The sequence below is a fragment of the Mauremys reevesii genome, linkage group 5, assembly GCF_016161935.1.
Source record: "Mauremys reevesii isolate NIE-2019 linkage group 5, ASM1616193v1, whole genome shotgun sequence".
NCBI lineage: Eukaryota > Metazoa > Chordata > Testudines > Geoemydidae > Mauremys > Mauremys reevesii.
Genome location: NC_052627.1, coordinates 73,041,977 through 73,059,754, shown reverse-complemented (window position 1 = coordinate 73,059,754; position 17,778 = coordinate 73,041,977). Strand labels below are relative to the sequence as shown.

Here is a 17,778-nt window from a genome sequence, read left to right as displayed (position 1 = left end):
GTCTGGTTTTAGCCACACAATTGTTGGGTCATTTGATGCACTGGATGAGGTACACCATATGTTGTGATGATTCATGGGTCCTACACATGTTTTTTAAAAGTTTGTTGTTGCGAGTATTGATCATCATAGCAGTGAAGATATGTCTACAGGTTTTGCATCTGGTGGAAGGTCTGGTGCTGCTTTGAGTTGATGTGTCTGTGGGGAGCTTGCTTCTGATGAGCGTGTCGAGACTTGAGGATGTTTGAAGGCCAGAAGAGGGGGTTCAGGAAAGATTTATTTCAGGGCGTGGTGCCCATCAAATATGGGTTGTAATTGTTTGGGGATACCTCATATAGGTTCCAATGTGAAGTGGTAGGTGACAACTGCGGAATTGTGTTCACTGGGCAGGGAGGTTCTGTTTTGAAGCAGGTTCTCCTGGGATATATGGGTGGCCCTTTCCATGATGCAAGAAAGTTATATTTGAAACAGGTAAGTATTGTATTAAGGATTGATTACATAAAAGGGGTAAGGGAGAAACCGTTAGCAAACACATAAACACTCAAACAGACTGCAACAAAGGAGCTTGAAGCTCAGACCCAATATATCCCTTCCTTGGCAACAAGAACAAAACAAATCAAATCCCCTGTATAGCCTACTGCTAATCTGATGTCATCTATAGACAGGTCAGATGGTAGTGAGCGGTGGGTCCAGGACCTTCTACGCTCAGGCCAAATGCTGGCCTTTGGGGAGGAACACTGGATCTCGGCTGCTGAATGGTGACAAGCTGCTGGGACCGAAGCTGCTGATGGATCAAAGGACCCTGGATGGCAGGTAAGTTGTTGGTGTCACAGGATCCTTCACAGTTCTAGATCTGGAGACCTGTACAAAGCCCGACTGCACACCGCTGCCTCCTGAATGGACAGCACCGTGGTGACATGGCACAGTTGCTTATAAGGAGTGAGTGGTGGGAAAGTTCTGAGGGGATGACAGTTGCAAGGCAGTTCTGACTGGTTTGAACCAGCCCTTCGCGCCACAGCTTTGGCTCCTTAATTTTCTTGCCTTTGGGGACAAAATGGAGATTTGACTCCATTTTGAAAAGTGCCAAAGTCCATATTGCTGAGGGGAAACCATATAAAAATCTTAGCCTAAACATTTAAAATCACTTATTATACAAAACCACCAACACATTCTGTGCCAGGAACAGTTTTTAGGTCATAATATGAAGAATATTTTCTCCAACCAGGGTTGATTTTTAAGATAGGTGAATATAATTACAGAAGATATTTGGCAAGGGCACAGGGATCAAACACTTCTAATATTACAAAATACCATAGAATTCTAACAGCCACAAGCCATTAGGGCCTTTATTCTCACTATTTTATTAAGAAATCGATGTATTGTGCAGTAGCACCCAACATGTGCTGGGCACTATACAGACATAGGGGAAGTTCTACCCCAAAGAAATTCCTTTTAAAAAATGTTTCTAAAAGATAACATGTCCTGCAGCACTCTGGCCTCTAGAGCTTTGCTGAGACATTGGTTCAATGCCTAGTCAAGGTTGGTCCTTATTCAAGTAAATATCCATTTCTATAAACCAATTCCATAGTTGTGGTGAAAATATTGATATTTTAATAAGTTGCATTCCGCTTAAAAATAATTTCATAGCTCTGGTCATGTTTATTCCATCTTTTCATCCACCAAGAGCTTATGATTGTCTGAGTTTTGCCTTTTCCCAGTCTGATTTCACAGATTGCATTTTGTGACAGAAAATGTTTTTAGCATTCATTAAATGCATTTTATTTCTGATAAGGATTTGCAAAAAGCTGTTATGAAACTCTAGAGCAAAGTTTTCTTTCATAAATGTAACCCTTTTTCATTTTCTTGCTATGATCTGATATACAGATTGTGTGTGGTGTTCTGCAAAGTTGTATATGGGCACATACCACATGACAATTTGGGTCATATGTGACATGTATTTATTGGTCTGCAACTTAGTTTGTTCTTTGGGACTCAGATGGCTAGTATATGATGTGTAATTGTTAGCAAAACTTGGGATAATGAAAATTAAGATACTATAACATTATCTAGAATACATATAATCTTTGTAGGGGTAGGGGGATAAGAGTCAATGTCAGTCTCCCATTGACTTGAGTGGATTTTGTTTTGGGACGTTGGAGAGGAAAATTATGTACAAACGTAGTAATTTGCAGAAATCTGTAAGGAAAATGACCTTAGGGAGAAAACAAGATATAATGCTGGTTGTTGCTTAGTGATCTTTCTTGGTGAATTAAGGATAGGGTGACCAGATGTCTTGATGTTATTGAGCTCATCCCGATATTAGGGGCTTTGTCTTATATATGCAACTATATCCTTCCTCCCCTGAAAAAAAGTGTCCCAATTTTTCACACTTGCTATCTGGTTACCCTAATTAAGGGAATGGAAAGAAGCTCAAGAAAATGGCTCAAAAGTGTCATGGTATTTAAGAAAATTAAAGGAGTCCATAATTCAACAAGTTATAGTAGAGCAACACTGTACTGCATCAGATCATTCATTGTTGCCTACTGCAGCACATTATGCTATAGCTCCCATTTTTCAAAGTCTGAACTACATCCTTTCATACAGCACTTCCAGTTTTTACACTTCATTGCTTAACAACCAAGGAAGAGATTCTGCACTTGGCTGTCCATACTTGGCCACAATTTAAATGTTTAGTAATTCATCTGGGAACTAGCTGGCAATAAGTCATTCTGTGCAGGTCATCCTTTCTTTGTAATCTATACCTCCTGCCAGCAGGGGGTATCATTTGTTTTCCCCACCTATCCATGCCACATGGACCCCACACCATTACTGTGACTCCAACCACCTCCCCCACTCCTTAGGTAGTGGTTAAGGGGGAAAGAAGGGGCTGCTTACTTGCTGTCCCAAACATTGAGCTCCAGCCCCATTCTGCACCTTCTGTAGGAGATGCTTTTTCCTAATCCTCTTCCAATTCCAGTTTGTCAGGAAGCAGGACCTCCTACTGAATGAGCACCTGCACCAGTCACCTCCTACATTGTAACAAAAAGAATTTTAAATCTAACCTATCCACCAAGCCCCTGCTGAGAGAAAGGTGAAAGATCTCCACTCAGACAATGCCTTTCCAGCTGCAAAAAGTTAACTAGCATGACACCCATGGAAAGGCCCTCAAACCCATTTCTACTCTAATCCCAAGTGGGGGTGAAGGGGAGCCTTTCTTCCCAGCACAGACTGGCACCCTGGGCACGAGGAGGAGGTTATAAGCCCTCTCCTAGGGTGTGTGAGAGCCAGTAAACTTATGCTGCACCCTTGTGACCAACCAATCAGCCACAGTGCCCAACCCCTCAAGTCCATGGGGACTGAAATCCTTAAAGGGACCAAGGGTTCTCTTTTCCCTACTGGCCCAGACATAGCCTCTAAAGCTGGAGGGCAGTATTTACTTGAAAGTGTGCATTAATATTTTACAATAGCCAAACTTGTGGAAGCTGCAAAATGCTGCCAAAGATTTCATGACCATCAGCCACCCCATGAGGATCACTAAATGTCAAAGCAGTCTAAGTAACCATGGGGATTTTAGATCACTTACAAGAGTCTAACTTTAAAGTATATAAAGTGGCAAGAATGAAAACCTAGGCATTTTTCTGTATTGGCACATGCACACTGTAAAAACTGTACATTTGTTTAAATACCATTCTCAGCTTGGGGCCCTCAACATTTTAATGGGCACCAGGCACTACCTTGGGTAAAACTCGACAGACCAGACCATTGACACTCGTCACATCAATAGTTTGATCTCTAGCTCTGTGAAAAAACAACTAGAAACTTTTTGAAAAATGGCTATATTTTCCTAGACATATATCTTTGCTACCATCTAGCTCAAATGACTCCAAATTCGAGTCACTAAGTCTACTCTGTTGTGATGCTGACAGGCCAGCAGGTCAGAGTCATAAGCCAATTCACTTGTGTGTGAATATCAAATGTTGTGTACTAATTAACTCAGATGGTTCAAAGGAAATGTGAATGATATGGTCTTCATTTATCTGTAACCTGTTGAATGCTTTCACAGTACATTAGGTATATCCCTGTACTTAATTAACCCTAGATCAAAAGTGTGTGTTAGAATGAAGATGATTATTTACTTGATGAAAACTAATGAAGGACTGTTTCAGGCTATTACATTGTGTTTACATCACATTTACCAGTCACAGGAGGCTAAAGCCTTGGAAATGTAAAAGATTGCTATCTTCAAAGTCTGGGTCGTTGTGTTTGACAATGGAAATTCACAAACTGTTTACATTTAATCAACAAAGGAAAAGCCCATGCTGTGAATAAATATGCCTGCCAGATTGCCTTCTGTGGAAAGACACTATAAGAATGGATCCAGAGATCGACCCTGTATCGCTGAACTGTTTTGGATTCTTACAGAGTGGATGGAAATCCCCAGAATTACCATGGATAACCCTGAGAGACTTATGGAAAACTAGCAGATCACAACATCTCTGTCATTTAGGACTTACAAACTTGGACTTACCTGTTAATGTATTTTACCTGCTTTAACCTCTCAACAACTTTCTTTTTCTTAGCTAATAAACCTTTAGTTGGTTTGCTACAGAAATTGGCTTCAGCATTCTGTTTCGTGAGATCCAGAGTATCTATTTGACCTGGGGTAAGTGACTGGACATTTGAGAGTAACTTAATGTGATGCAGTATTTTGTATAGTGACCAATATCAAAAAGTCCAGTTTATCTGGGTGGTAAGGTAGGAAGGAGAGCCTAAGGGAACTGTTTGTAACTCCATCATAAGACTAATATAGTGATACAGGTGTGTACATTTGTTACTGGCTTGGTGAAATCTAATTATACCACCAGTTTGGGGCGTCTGCCCTGTTTTCTGACTGTCTGACCTCAGACACTCCAGACAGTGTGACACCTGCATCCCCCTGAGACACACCAGATTTCAAAGGAATCTAACATAGCATGTCAATTTTAGAGATTGAGAAAGGTTCGACCTTTAGACAGAAGCTGTGATGCAACTTAACTATAGTGGCGCTGCCATCCCACCATAATGAAAGAGCCACATGGGCACAGTGGGGACCAAATATCCATGTTTACTAACTGTACACAACATGCAAGGCCTAGCTATGTATACACCGCTGCTTGAGAAGGTTTCTAAACATAGAACAATCAATGCCATTAGAGGGTTCACAAAACTATTTAAAGGGATACTACCCAATTTTACACACCAGTCTTCATTCATATTCTGCAGAATAGACTAGCACAAGGCCTGCAAAACTCTGGATCCACTGCATCCCTTCTCACATAGAGTACTTAACTCCTACAAATTCAAGTGAAAGGTGAGTATTTTTCAGACATATTTTGATCTCATGCTATATCCTGGGATATGAAATAGAAAACCAAAATCTGACAGACTTATTTCCCCTATCATTTGTATGTATAACCCTACTGCCAGTGACACCAGCAAGGACCAATTCAATTTGTTTAGGAATTCTGTTCTAAAAAAAAAACAAAAAAAACTATGGCTGAAGTCCCTACATAGAGACATATGCCAGCTTCTGAATCAGGGAATTTGAAATAAACCCCCCCTGTTCACCTTCCAGGCATTTTCCCTGCCTACAAACACTCAAGAGTCCCCTGGGAACATTGAACATGAGTATCTTTTTGTTTGGGTCCAAAGACAATCAAAAGAAACAAGAGAAACCAATTTCGAATAGAAGAAACTGAGAAAGCCACATGAAGATATCAGCAGTTTTAACACACACACACACACACACACACACACACACACACACACACACACACACACCCCTCATCATGCCTAGCTTAGAGAAGCCCAGAACTTTGTCTCACCACAAATCTCACCTACCTAAGGCCCCACTCACAGGTCAAGTCAGTCATAATCAAGGGACATCTATGGGTGGCTGTTCTCCAGTCCTGATGGAAAGGATCAGCCAGGTCCTGCTCCAATGTACAGCTACTTGGTGAAGTTTAGTGATTTCAGCCTTGCTTCCACAGTCATTCTGAGTCATGTTTACTCATCATCATCATCCAAGCCAAGCACATTGCAAAGTTAAAAAAATAACGCTTTTGTTTAATTTACTAGCTCTTTCCTCCTCTGCTCCTGTCTCTGAAGCCAGACAAGGTGATTTAGTCATTTTGAAAATACACAAAGAAAGCATGGTTTCCTAGCAACAGGAATTGCTTGAAAGCTCCTTGCATTCTCCTTATTGTTTTCAAGATGCTTCACATTTACCAATAGTAGAATAAAAGTACTCACATCACATTCACATTAATGAAATTTGTTTAAATAATGACAACTTTTACTGCTTTACAACACTGAATACATGATAAGGCAGGACATCAAAAACTCAGATGCTTTCAAGGGGGAAAATGAAAAACAAATAGCTTGTTACAGACAAGATGTGAATAGCTTCATGTGGCCCAACAGGGTAATCTGAGAGACATTTTGCTGACATTGACATTGACACTGCCTGTCATGCTGACTATAATTGTCTTATTGTTTCCTTGTATCCGCATTTCTATCCATCCATCTGTCATCTTATACTTGTATTGTTATCTTCTTGGAGCATCTATGTTGTTGGGTGTTAGTATAGCACCTAGCACAATGGAGCCCTGGTCCGCTACTAGGGCTCCTCGGTGCTACAGTAGTACAAATCATTATTGTCTGTCAAACTCTAGCTAAGAGGGAAACTCATGAGTATTAGGTACGACATATGAACCAAAGGAAGTGACCAAAAATTAAGACTCAAGGATCTCTCTTGCAGAGGGAGGGTTTAAGAACCCTTATATATAAATCTTTTTGACATGCTGCACTCTTCAAATGGATGCTTCTACTAAATAGTTGATTTTATACTACCTCTCCTGAGATCACAGCGTCCTTGCACAGACAACATGGGTAGGACCAAAGGGTTCTAAGCAAAGATAAATTATTCTGTCTTACCCAAACTAAAAATGTTAGGATGTTCTACTATGAAATAAAACTTTGCTAGGTGCATATATTGTTGTTAAAAAAAAAATGCCACCACCATTTTACATTTTGCAATTTTAAAAACTGCCTACAAAACAGTCATTCCTTCATCAGTAGCAAAAATGGAACAATTCATTTTATTGCTGATTAGAGCAATAGCCTTTAAAAAAAAAAGAATTGGAATGCAAAGCTAATCACTGGATAATCATGCTTAGGAATTTATAACCAAATAATTTAGCAGTTCCTGGTAAAATAAATGCAATTGGTAGAAAACGGTCTTCAAAACTTGCCTCATAAAATGAGGAGTCTGAATTTTGTCAAATCTGGGCTGGTACAGAGCTCTCTCAGGGAGGCCAAGAGAGAGAATTTTTATATTGAAATGTGACAGTGCTTTGGTTAAGAGGAGAGTAAAATCCTCTATTTTTGTTATTAATGTGTTTGTGCTAGTACCCCCTACATGCTAAGTTATAGCTGGTTGAAGTTTTTTTGATAGTGTATTAAATTTTAATGAAAAATTTAATTTTCATTGACATTTTTCAATTTCATTTCCCAAAAAAGTTTTGAAACATTTCATTTCACTCTGAAAGAGCACACTCGCTTTATAAAAAAATCCAATAGAAAAAAGGTGGCAAGATTTGAAAAAAAATGGATTTTTCACATTAAAACATTGAGAAACTTTGCAGTTTTTGGTTTAAAAAAAGAGCTTCAGTTCAATCTTCTTCAAAAGATGAAAAAATTTGTGAAAAAAATTTCAAACCAACCATTTTTGTTTCCTTTCAATTCTTTGTGTGGAATACTTACCTTTTCACTTAGCAATAGTGCTAGACACTTTCTAGATGTACGAGACAGGATGATTTCTTGTCCACAGTCTATGGGCACATAGATAAGTGCAGAGATAAAAGGGGATTTTCCATACAAATCAAGATGCACCATACACAGCACAGCTGAGGACTCTAACCTTATCCCAAATTGAGGATAGGAAGACCATCTCATTTCTATTGGAGACTGTCAATTCTTCTGAGGCTACATATATCAAACTTTACTAGTCCATGACGATACTGTATATCTGCATGTTGGGCTTAAGAAGAGTGGTGAGAATGCAGGGTATAGAGAAGGGAAGAACCTAGCGGGGGTGGCAGGAGGGCAGAATTTATCCCTCAGTTGCAACATATCATCATCATCATCTGCTAGCTGAAGATCAGCAAGCATATGTATTATATATCTTCATTCCTTGCTCTCCTGTGTTGGGGTCCCATACTGCTAAACAAGATTGTAATAAGAGAGAACTCTGTAATAACTAAAGTATTACCAATAGTACTCAAGGAAAAACCAGTGTTACACCTGCCATAGCAGCAAAGAATTCTGTGGCACCTTATAGACTAACAGACGTATTGGAGCATGAGCTTTTGTGGATGAATACCCACTTCGTCGGATGCAGAAAGCTCATGCTCCAATACGTCTGTTAGTCTATAAGGTGCCACAGGACTCTTTGCTGCTTTTACAGATCCAGACTAACACGGCTACCCCTCTGATACTTGAGACCTGCCATGAATATATCCTGAGCATGACAAGACACAAAGTGCTACATCACCTCTCCTTGGACTGATGTAGTGCTATTGTGACTTAATTTGGAGTAGCGTCTCTGACCTCTCAGATTTTTTCATGGATATTTAAATTGCATCTTACTATCAGAGAAACGATGATGATTTTTTTTTTTTTTTGATGAAGAAGAATATATGATCACTGATTATTAGCATGAAAAAAAAAGTCACACAGCTGGGAAAAAAATTGAAAAAAAAATTGTTGTTTTTTTTGCAAAAAAAAAATTTAATAGTTTTGCATCACATTTTCCTCCAGAGTAAGACACATTTTTGGAGGTGAAAACTCACTGCCTGAATATGTTTTAGAGAGACAAAGTGGTTGAGATAAAAATCTTTTATTGGACCAACTTCTGTTGCTTAGAGAGACAATATGTTTTGGCATTCTAGATGGGTAATCCCCTTGCAACCGCTAACAGAACTGAAATTTGGATGTATTACTACTATATTTTTATAAAGGCTAATTAAACCATATATTGTTTCCTTTAGACATTTTATTTCAGCTTTAGTTCCTTCAGTTCCATTGGAAATATAGACCCAGGCAAACATACTGCTCAAGTACTGTACTCCTTGAGATACAGTAGTAGCAAGGAATAATTTCAAGTTAGCATAAGAACTGGCCTACTGTATCAGTTTATTGGTCCCACTAGTCTGGTATTCTGCTTTTAGCAATGTCCAATTCTTGATGCTTCAGAAGACCAATAGTGCAGCATCTACTCAATTGTGAAATTATGCACAGGAGGGATAAACGCCTTCTGAAGCATCTCAGTATCTGATTACCCATATCATTTTATCAGTGCCCACTTTTAGTTATATGGCCAAATGTTACTAATGATATCATGTTCTTCGCTCTTATAAAAAAAGTCAGTCACAGTATTTGTCTTGACAATCTCCTGTTGCAATAAACTGCACAGACTCATTATATGTTCCATTAATTTTTGTTGTTGATTATTCTAAAAGTACTACACCTTAAACTGGCAATAAAATTACTAACAGTAATCACATTAACGTACTCCACACCAGCAGGAGATCTGTTGAAAAGACATTAAATAGTGCCTCATAATATCTCCTCCTTTGGTAAGCTAGATAAATTTAAATAAAGTGTCTGTTATTCTATGGGCATATACTGACAAATTACAATATAATCTTGAGGACTTTATGATATTTAACACCAATGGTAACATGCTGGAACCAGCACTGCTTACTAATCACAGTATTTAACAAGTCTACTATATAGAGCAAGATCACAAAAATAAATCATCCAGACTCTAAAATCAGTATAGCTGATTTTAAAATAAGTTTGAGCATTAAAGTAGTCAAGTCTCTGTTGGACACAGATGACAAAAAGATGGTGTTACTAAACTATCATGAGGTGCACTCGTTATAGAACCAGTCGGAATATTTTTTAACCGGGTAGTCAAAGTTTCAGATGTATATGGCAAGTTTTGAATACATGTCTGTTTCCACTAAGTTTATGACCTCCAATCTGATATTTAAAATTGAATTCACTCCTGCAGCAGCAAAATTCTACTATCAACTATATGATTTTTTAGCAGATACTCTAATTCCCCTGTCTAAAAGATAGGAGCCATAGAAAAGGTTGCATATTTTCCCCTTCCAGCAAAAGGATGAATGATGTAACAGCTGCACACTAGGGAGAAAGTTGGGAAATAAAGTCAGTGCATATCAGAATTGCCTAGAAAGAGAAATGGCTCACCGTTCAGGAGATTTGATAGGATCTGCCAAGATTTTCAAAGAACAAAACCGTACATAGAGGAGCCATCGTGAATTTGAACAATGTGCATGCATAGAACAGCCGGTGAGAAATCCAAAACCAAATCTGGCAGATACTATCGCTCTAAGAGCCCCTCTCCACTAACTGGCGGACTGATGATTTACCCGTCTGCCTAGGTCTAATGTAAAAAAAAAAAATCAAGCTTTGTAAAAGCCAAAACACAATAGGAGATGCATTTGCATGCCAGTCAACAGGAAAAGCTAGGTTGATATGGGATGGAGGGGGAAAAGATGTGAAATCAGCATGGGAAGACACTGGATACTAAAAACATAGAGGTGGTTGCTTTGTCCCTGGCATCAAAACACTCATTTTCTGGTAGTGAGTTCCAAATGTTAGATCCCATTCCTGTTCAAGTTCTTTCTGCACTTCTAAGCTTCCAATTATTGGTAAATTCTAAGTTCAGTTAATGGTGCAGTCTAAAAGCATTGTGAGGGACAAGCTACCCATTCCACTGATATTGTCTTGGAAAAACTAAAGAACAGCAAGACATATTGAGCTGCAAGTAATGTATTTTAATAATGTTCCCTTTAAAGAGAGAGAGAGTGTTCAAAGAAAATGGTGTACATGAAAGACATGCTGGTTTCTGTGATGCTGTCGACATATGCTGCTGCAGAGATTTACTAAAAGCGGAAAGAGCAATCTTTGAAGGTGGATAATACAACAGTATGCTGCTAATGCATCAGCAGTAAAACTATGGAAAAACCTTCCTTCACCATTTTGAAATTATTCAACCCAGTCTGCAAGCCAACTTCAATAGTCATGTATTGCACAATATGACCACACATTCATGAATAATTATATGATATTGAAGGATTAAATCAAATGTCTAAATGAATTTTCTACCTCACATAGGAGGTAAAAATTTTAAAAGCACTTTTATTTTGTAGAACAAGAATACAGTAGCCAATTGCACTGCACCCTGATCCAGTTGCTGTCAAAAACTTACTGAAAAATTAAATGGTATGCACCTCACAGAATAAGTAGTTTTCAATTCTTTGAAACAGCTTAATTATACAAGTGTATAGATATTTTTCTTGTTAATGAATTCTAAGACCATAGTCAATGGAATCTTTGAATTCTTCAAACCTGTCCTTACCTCTTTGTCTTAAGAGTTGGCAGCCCTACATGTGTGCGCTCTCATTTCTTCTGAGAAGTTCTTTTCTGAACAGACTTGTCGTCATGTTACAGCTCCCCACTATCAGAGTTATGGTTCTCCTTCCGCAAGTTAGAAAGTATTTATGATAAATCTGAAATCTTGCCATTGGGTCAATAGGAATTCTATTTAGGATGGAAAGCATTTGCCTAACTTTCCTCGGTAGTGTTTTTAAAATATGTCTCTATGCTATATTTTTCTTCTCATAACTTATTGCTAAGAGGAATTGGGATAGGGATCTAGGAAAGAAAACTGGTACTGCACTAACTGATGGCAGTGAAGAATGTGCTGTTCTGATTATGAATGGATAATTAATACTTTCTATGGTATTTGTCATCACTTTGGCAAGTGATGACAGCATCTGTTGCATACAGATATCTTTATGGACCTATTTAAATTCAGAGCTAGAAACAGATAAGGGGATTTAAAAATCCCCACCTGCCATGCATAAATCTACCTTTACCCTGTTCAACTTTCCTCCCGAGTTTTAATATCTCTCTATGGTACTTCTAATAACAGAGTGTTCTCCATGTAAGCAAATAATATGAATAGCAAAATACCAGCTATAGACAAAGGCCAGACATCCCATTATTTGGAAGAGAAGCCCACATGCTATGTGATTAGCAACCTTTTGATTATCCTGAAGTATCTTTGGGCTCCATCTGAAATAGCAGGTGCAGACTAATGACATAAACGTACATTATCAGATTGTAAGACACTCCTTGCTATGCTCAGTTGGGACAGCTTGAGGAAGAGTTTGGTTTATTGCTTTCAGTGTACATCAAGCAATAGATATTGTCCACAGAGAATTACATACCCGGTTTTACATTAGTTGTTCAAGCATATAAGAATTCCAGTAAGGCACGCTGTGCTTCAGCATATTTTTTACAGGTTCTTCTGAGGAGAGAAGAATGTATCACCTTAGCCAGGGAATCTCAGTGAAAGTAGCCATGGATGTATATGCAATCCCAATTTATTTTCAATTTGCTGATGTCAGCTGAGAAGTCACTTAAACCAAACAAGCACTGTTCATAACATGCTACAAGTAAATATCCATCACCTTTCAGAGGCTGCATATATAGTTTAGAGGCTGAAGGTTGAGAGTAGGAGGGTGAACCACATATCAAATTCAAATGACAGCTTTTCTAGCACAATGACCAAATCTTGTAGTATAAATCTTGATAGAAATATAACTGTCTTGTGATGGTAGACAGAATGTTATATGACCAGTGCATTGCTCACAACTAATTAGTTGTTTGCCTTCTAGTCTACGCTGTGGTGAGAGAGGTAATCTCAGGCTCTGTTCTTTTCCCACTTATGATTAACTTTCACAGTTGTGCGTGTCACATAATTCTATATTTTGCTAATATGCATCTTTTGATTTGAAAATAGTCTTTTCAAAGCCCTTTAGTTCAATTAGTTTTTCAAGAACAATGATCTTTAATTTTTTTCATAACACAATATTTCAGCCATATTGTTCTCTAGTGTCTTTTGCAATGGGTGTACTGTAGTTCTATTTGCTAAAGAATGGTGGAATTTTTAAACTCAAGAGGTCATGATGTGAATGCTGATAGAAACTCCTAGAAACCAGTGAGATGAAACATGAGATGAGAAAACATTTGCTCTAATCATGTAAAGGTTCTGAATAAATAAATTCTCCTCACTGCTGGGGGAGTAGCAGCATACAGCTATATTATAGCAACTTAGGCAGCTCTGATTTTTAATTAATTTTTTTTTAAATTAATTGGAGATATACCAATCTCCTAGAACTGGAAGGGACCTTGAAAGGTCATCAAGTCCAGCCCCCTGCCTTCACTAGCAGGACCAATTTTTGCCCCAGATCCCTAAGTGGCCCCCTCAAGTATTGAACTCACAACCCCGGGTTTAGCAGGCCAGTGCTCAAACCACTGAGCTATCCCTCCCCGTATTTCATGTAATACTTTTTACTGTATTGCACAGTAGCATGGCAAAGCACACAAAAGATGAAAATCTGTAATAAGTCTTGAAAACACTGAAGTTACAGTCTCTGTACTCAAAGAACAACAGAGAGATTAATAAACAGGAAACGTAAGAGACACTGTCAATATCTAGCAAGCCCTTAGTAAATGGATGCAGTGGATAATACTAAGTCCTTTTGTGGACAACTGGCTACAGAATAACTTAAGGAGGGAAAAGTGTTTTATGTGGAAGAGTGGATGATTGCCTACCTGTTGAATGCTGTGATAATTGATAATTGTAGGCCCAGTCAGAGAGAGCAGTACACTGAAGGTGAGTAAAGAGATGAGTTGGTGTAACAGGCATAGCAAAAACTTCAATGTGGGACTCTCACATGCCAGCTAAGTGCCCTAACCATGGGGCTATTAGCTAGCCTGCTGTGGGTTGCTCACCAAGAAAAACTCTTGGTTTCATCCCCATGAAAAATAGGAAAAAATTTGAAATCCCAAAAAGCTTCATGAAACTGGTAGTTAAGTAAAGCTGGTTGGGAAACTAACCTCATAAGTTTCCTGTGAAGGCTTGTGAAGATAAATCAAGAGTTGGCATGCTTCCTGCTGAGCCCGTGTTGACCACTACTCCAAGCTCATGTTAGATGATCCTATGTTGCTTGAGGATCAGGGCCAGATCCTTAATTGGTATAAATTGAAGTAGCACCAGTGAAGTCATTGTACTTCACGTGTGATGTAAAGTAAAGATTCTGTCCACTTGTGTTCATTAAAGCTGTCATACCACTTTTTTAAAAGAGAAGTAATATTTAGATTGTTAGAATTTGGCCAGAACTCCACAGATACAGTAACTGCATCTCTACCACACACAAGTTCTGCTGATAGTTTCAAGTGTATTCCTCACTTCCTCTCCCAAAGTATTGTGGAAGGTTCTCTGTTCACCTTTAAATAGCTGCCATATTTTATTCCATATGGGATAAAGTGTGATTTGAGTGATTTCTGTACTGCTAATAGCAGGTATAAAGATACGTTATTTTATTGCCTAGCATGGTCTATTTACTTTTAGTGTCCAAGAATGCAATGAGGAATAGTTGACTATTCCACTGGAGTAAATCACTGGTTTGAGACCCCTGAGAGAAATAAAATGTACTTCTGATGGGAAGAACAGTGGAAGTAGAATGATGGTAATGATCTAGATCTAGAGAATCTTTTTCTAAGGTAAGAGGAAAACCTAAAAGACCAGGAAAAGTGGCTTATAACATACAGTACTGTCATCCCACCCAGCCCCCAATCCCTCCCATCAAAAAACAAATCCTAATGCTCCAAACAAAAGATAGAGGTGGAGATGAGAGTAAATCTGTGGTTTTCCGCAATTTCTGAATAAGTGTAGAGAGACTTGCAACAAGTAAGATGAAGCATGAGAATCTGTAGCAAGTGCAGCACTAGGAGCACTACAAAAATAGGTCTTAATTCTAAGTATTTTAGCACTGAATCTCTTAGTACTCCATCTCCCCAGTACAAAAAAGCGTTTTCCCACTTTATCCTCATTCCCTTTTATTGTGAAAAAAGGAAGACTGTCCAGTGCATATAACCTTATTCTGAGGCTGCTATTGCTATTTAAAAGTATCTAGTTCTTCTCCTGATTTAGAACTTAAGAGTTTTGAGTGTGTTAAAAAGGTAGGCAAAATTCATTCACTTGTTCCTGGAATAGACACATGTGAGGCACATGATTTAGTTTAAATGTATATTAAATAAAGTATACTCATCTGTAAATGGATTGAAATGCAGTCTTCTGTGAAGAATGTAATGTAGACTCTTCTTCCTACTCCAGGAAGATGGAGAACCACTTCTGCCTTTTTCTGACATTTTGAAGTCAGAGAGCCTAAGAAGTTTGTGGAAAAGAAAAACAACTCACCTTACTGAAAGTGATCAGTGGGAAAAGAATTAGTTTGTAAACTGCTGCTGTTTGAGAACGGGAAATCTTTACATGCATCCATGAAATGTATTGTTACGAGAAACTTCTGCTTCTCCATAAAGTGGAAAAATTTCCAAGCACTAACTTGGGGAACTCTAATTACACTAACTTACTGGTTTAGAATTCCGATTGATTACCGATATGCAGTAAGATGAAAGGGTTTAAAATATGTTTATGAAAATCAGTAATCAAAAATAAATTCTAAGAGTTAATGCATTGTGACCATATAACTCAAAACAGAATTATGTATTGATATTGACAAAGGAATTTTTCAGACTAATTAGATTGTGTGTCCAGAAAATTAATCTTTTTTAGGCTCTGAACGATGTAGCAAAGGAAAGCTGCAGGCAAAATAAGGCTGTGCTCAACTCTAAAGGTCATACAGAATGCATCAGTTAGCAGAAATTACTTGAGTAATTACTTTGCTTTTGACGAAAATCATTGATTTGTTCAGAAATTCACCTTTGTTGCAAAGAGACAGGCACATTGGATGATAAACTTTGAAAGCTTTAGCTTTTTGTTTAAATATACCAAAGCAGCAACTTCTGACCTAAGCCAGCAACTCTACTGCTTTATCACATCAAGAATCTGGACTGTTGCACCACTGAAGTCAGTGGGAGTATAATCAGATCATAAGACTTCAGAGGAACAAACCACTTCCTGCTGTATCCTATTCATCTGCTCTTAATGAAAGTTGAGGGCACCAGTGCCACACAGGATTGTGCTCATGAACAGCAGCTATCAAGGTGGAGGCACCCTTAAAAGGATTTAATGCAGGAAACTCTGCCCTGTGTTATATAGGCAGTCAGACTAGATGATCACTTCTGGTCTTAAAAATCTGTGAAGAGAGAGTGGACAGGGAGGACAGCATGTGCAGTTGGAGGCAAAATTGTTTTGCAAGTCTGTATACATTTGTAGTTACCATTTACAAACAAATGTTTCTTTGAAGAGAAGAGGGAGACAAAAATCTTTATTTCTAAAGATAAATGGGCTAAACCAGTACAAGGCGTAAGGAGAAAATAAAATTCTCATGCCAGATAAGGCTCAAGCATTCTTGGTGAAACTGTAGCTAAGAGTAAGAGGATGGAGTGCCTTCTCCCAGCTAAGCACTTCACTACAGGGGCATCTCATTACTTCATTGGAGTTAGTACCAGAGATGAAGAAGAATCAATGAGCTAGAGAAGCGCTCCACTATTTATGGCCACGTAGAAAAACATTGGGGTCATCCTAGGTTGGCTGAGTGGATCCCAAATCCCAAGCCATGTGCCTGAGAGAATTTGGTTTACCTCCTATTAGGCCCAAACTTCAGTTCCCTTCCACAACCTTCAGAGAGACAGAAATTAACACCAGAAGTAAGTGCTGCCACTACTTATCTGGGCAGAGACAAAACCTCACTTGACACAAGGGACTGTTCAGGGGGCCCTGTGAAGAATCACACATACCTTTCTCCTAGCAATTGCCAATATAATGACTCCCCAGTGCCTAAATATACCTATTACTACATTCTAGCACAAAATTCCAGTCCAAACAGCCCCCCATCCCTCTCCAACCTCTGGCCTTAGTCCCAAAACAGAGTACCTTCTGCCTCTTGTGGTGACCTTAGACTTGACAGTCTATGCTGTATTGCTCGGTGACCAGGGCACCTCTGCTGCATCTGGGACTCTTCCAAATGTGGCTGTGAATGTGCCTGGACTGCACCCTAGGCTGATCCCATCACCCAAGTTCAGGCTGAGTTTGGGTCTGCTTCTCCTCCCAGTAGCAGCTGCCACATGTGCGCTCACTTAAGCTATGTTATTTTTCTCTCCAGCCTCATCCCTGCACCCGCTGATTGGCCTAGCACCACAGGCCATCAACCAGTTCCCTGTCTCCACTTGGGCAGGGCTGCACCTGCTCTGGAGTGGCTTTCCTTTCCCCATATTGAGGTGGTAGGAGCAGGAAATCTCTCCCTGTCTTCTAGCCAATCTGGGGCCATATGTCCTCTCTCCTCACCCGCTACTCAATTGGCCTTGAAGTAGAACTAACCCTTTTATGCTGCAGTCAATGTGGAGTACAAGTTCTACACATTTTGTTATATAAAATTGTTTGTAAAAGAAAACAAAAGTTGGAGACAAATGCTGATACAAACAGGATAGCGTAAGTCAAGTGCTGTGATAAGTGATGTGTCTTTAAATCTCCTGGTAAAGCCATGGGTTGGCATAACAATGCTAATGAACTAAGGATTCTAGAAGTGGGAGGAAATGTTTTTTTGGTTGGGGAAAAAACAATCACTGAAATGTGTTTGAGTGACTAATTTCAATGAGAGGAGGCTGACACCCTTT

General features: G+C 38.9%; 1 long non-coding RNA gene across 1 annotated transcript; it reads left to right on the top strand.

The window, feature by feature from the left end:
- Positions 1-272: 272 nt before the first annotated feature.
- LOC120407004 lies at positions 273-4,501 on the top strand. The gene is made up of 3 exons (XR_005599727.1): positions 273-468; positions 659-810; positions 4,305-4,501. It is a non-coding gene; the product is annotated as an uncharacterized LOC120407004 (long non-coding RNA).
- The last annotated feature ends 13,277 nt before the right edge of the window (positions 4,502-17,778 follow it).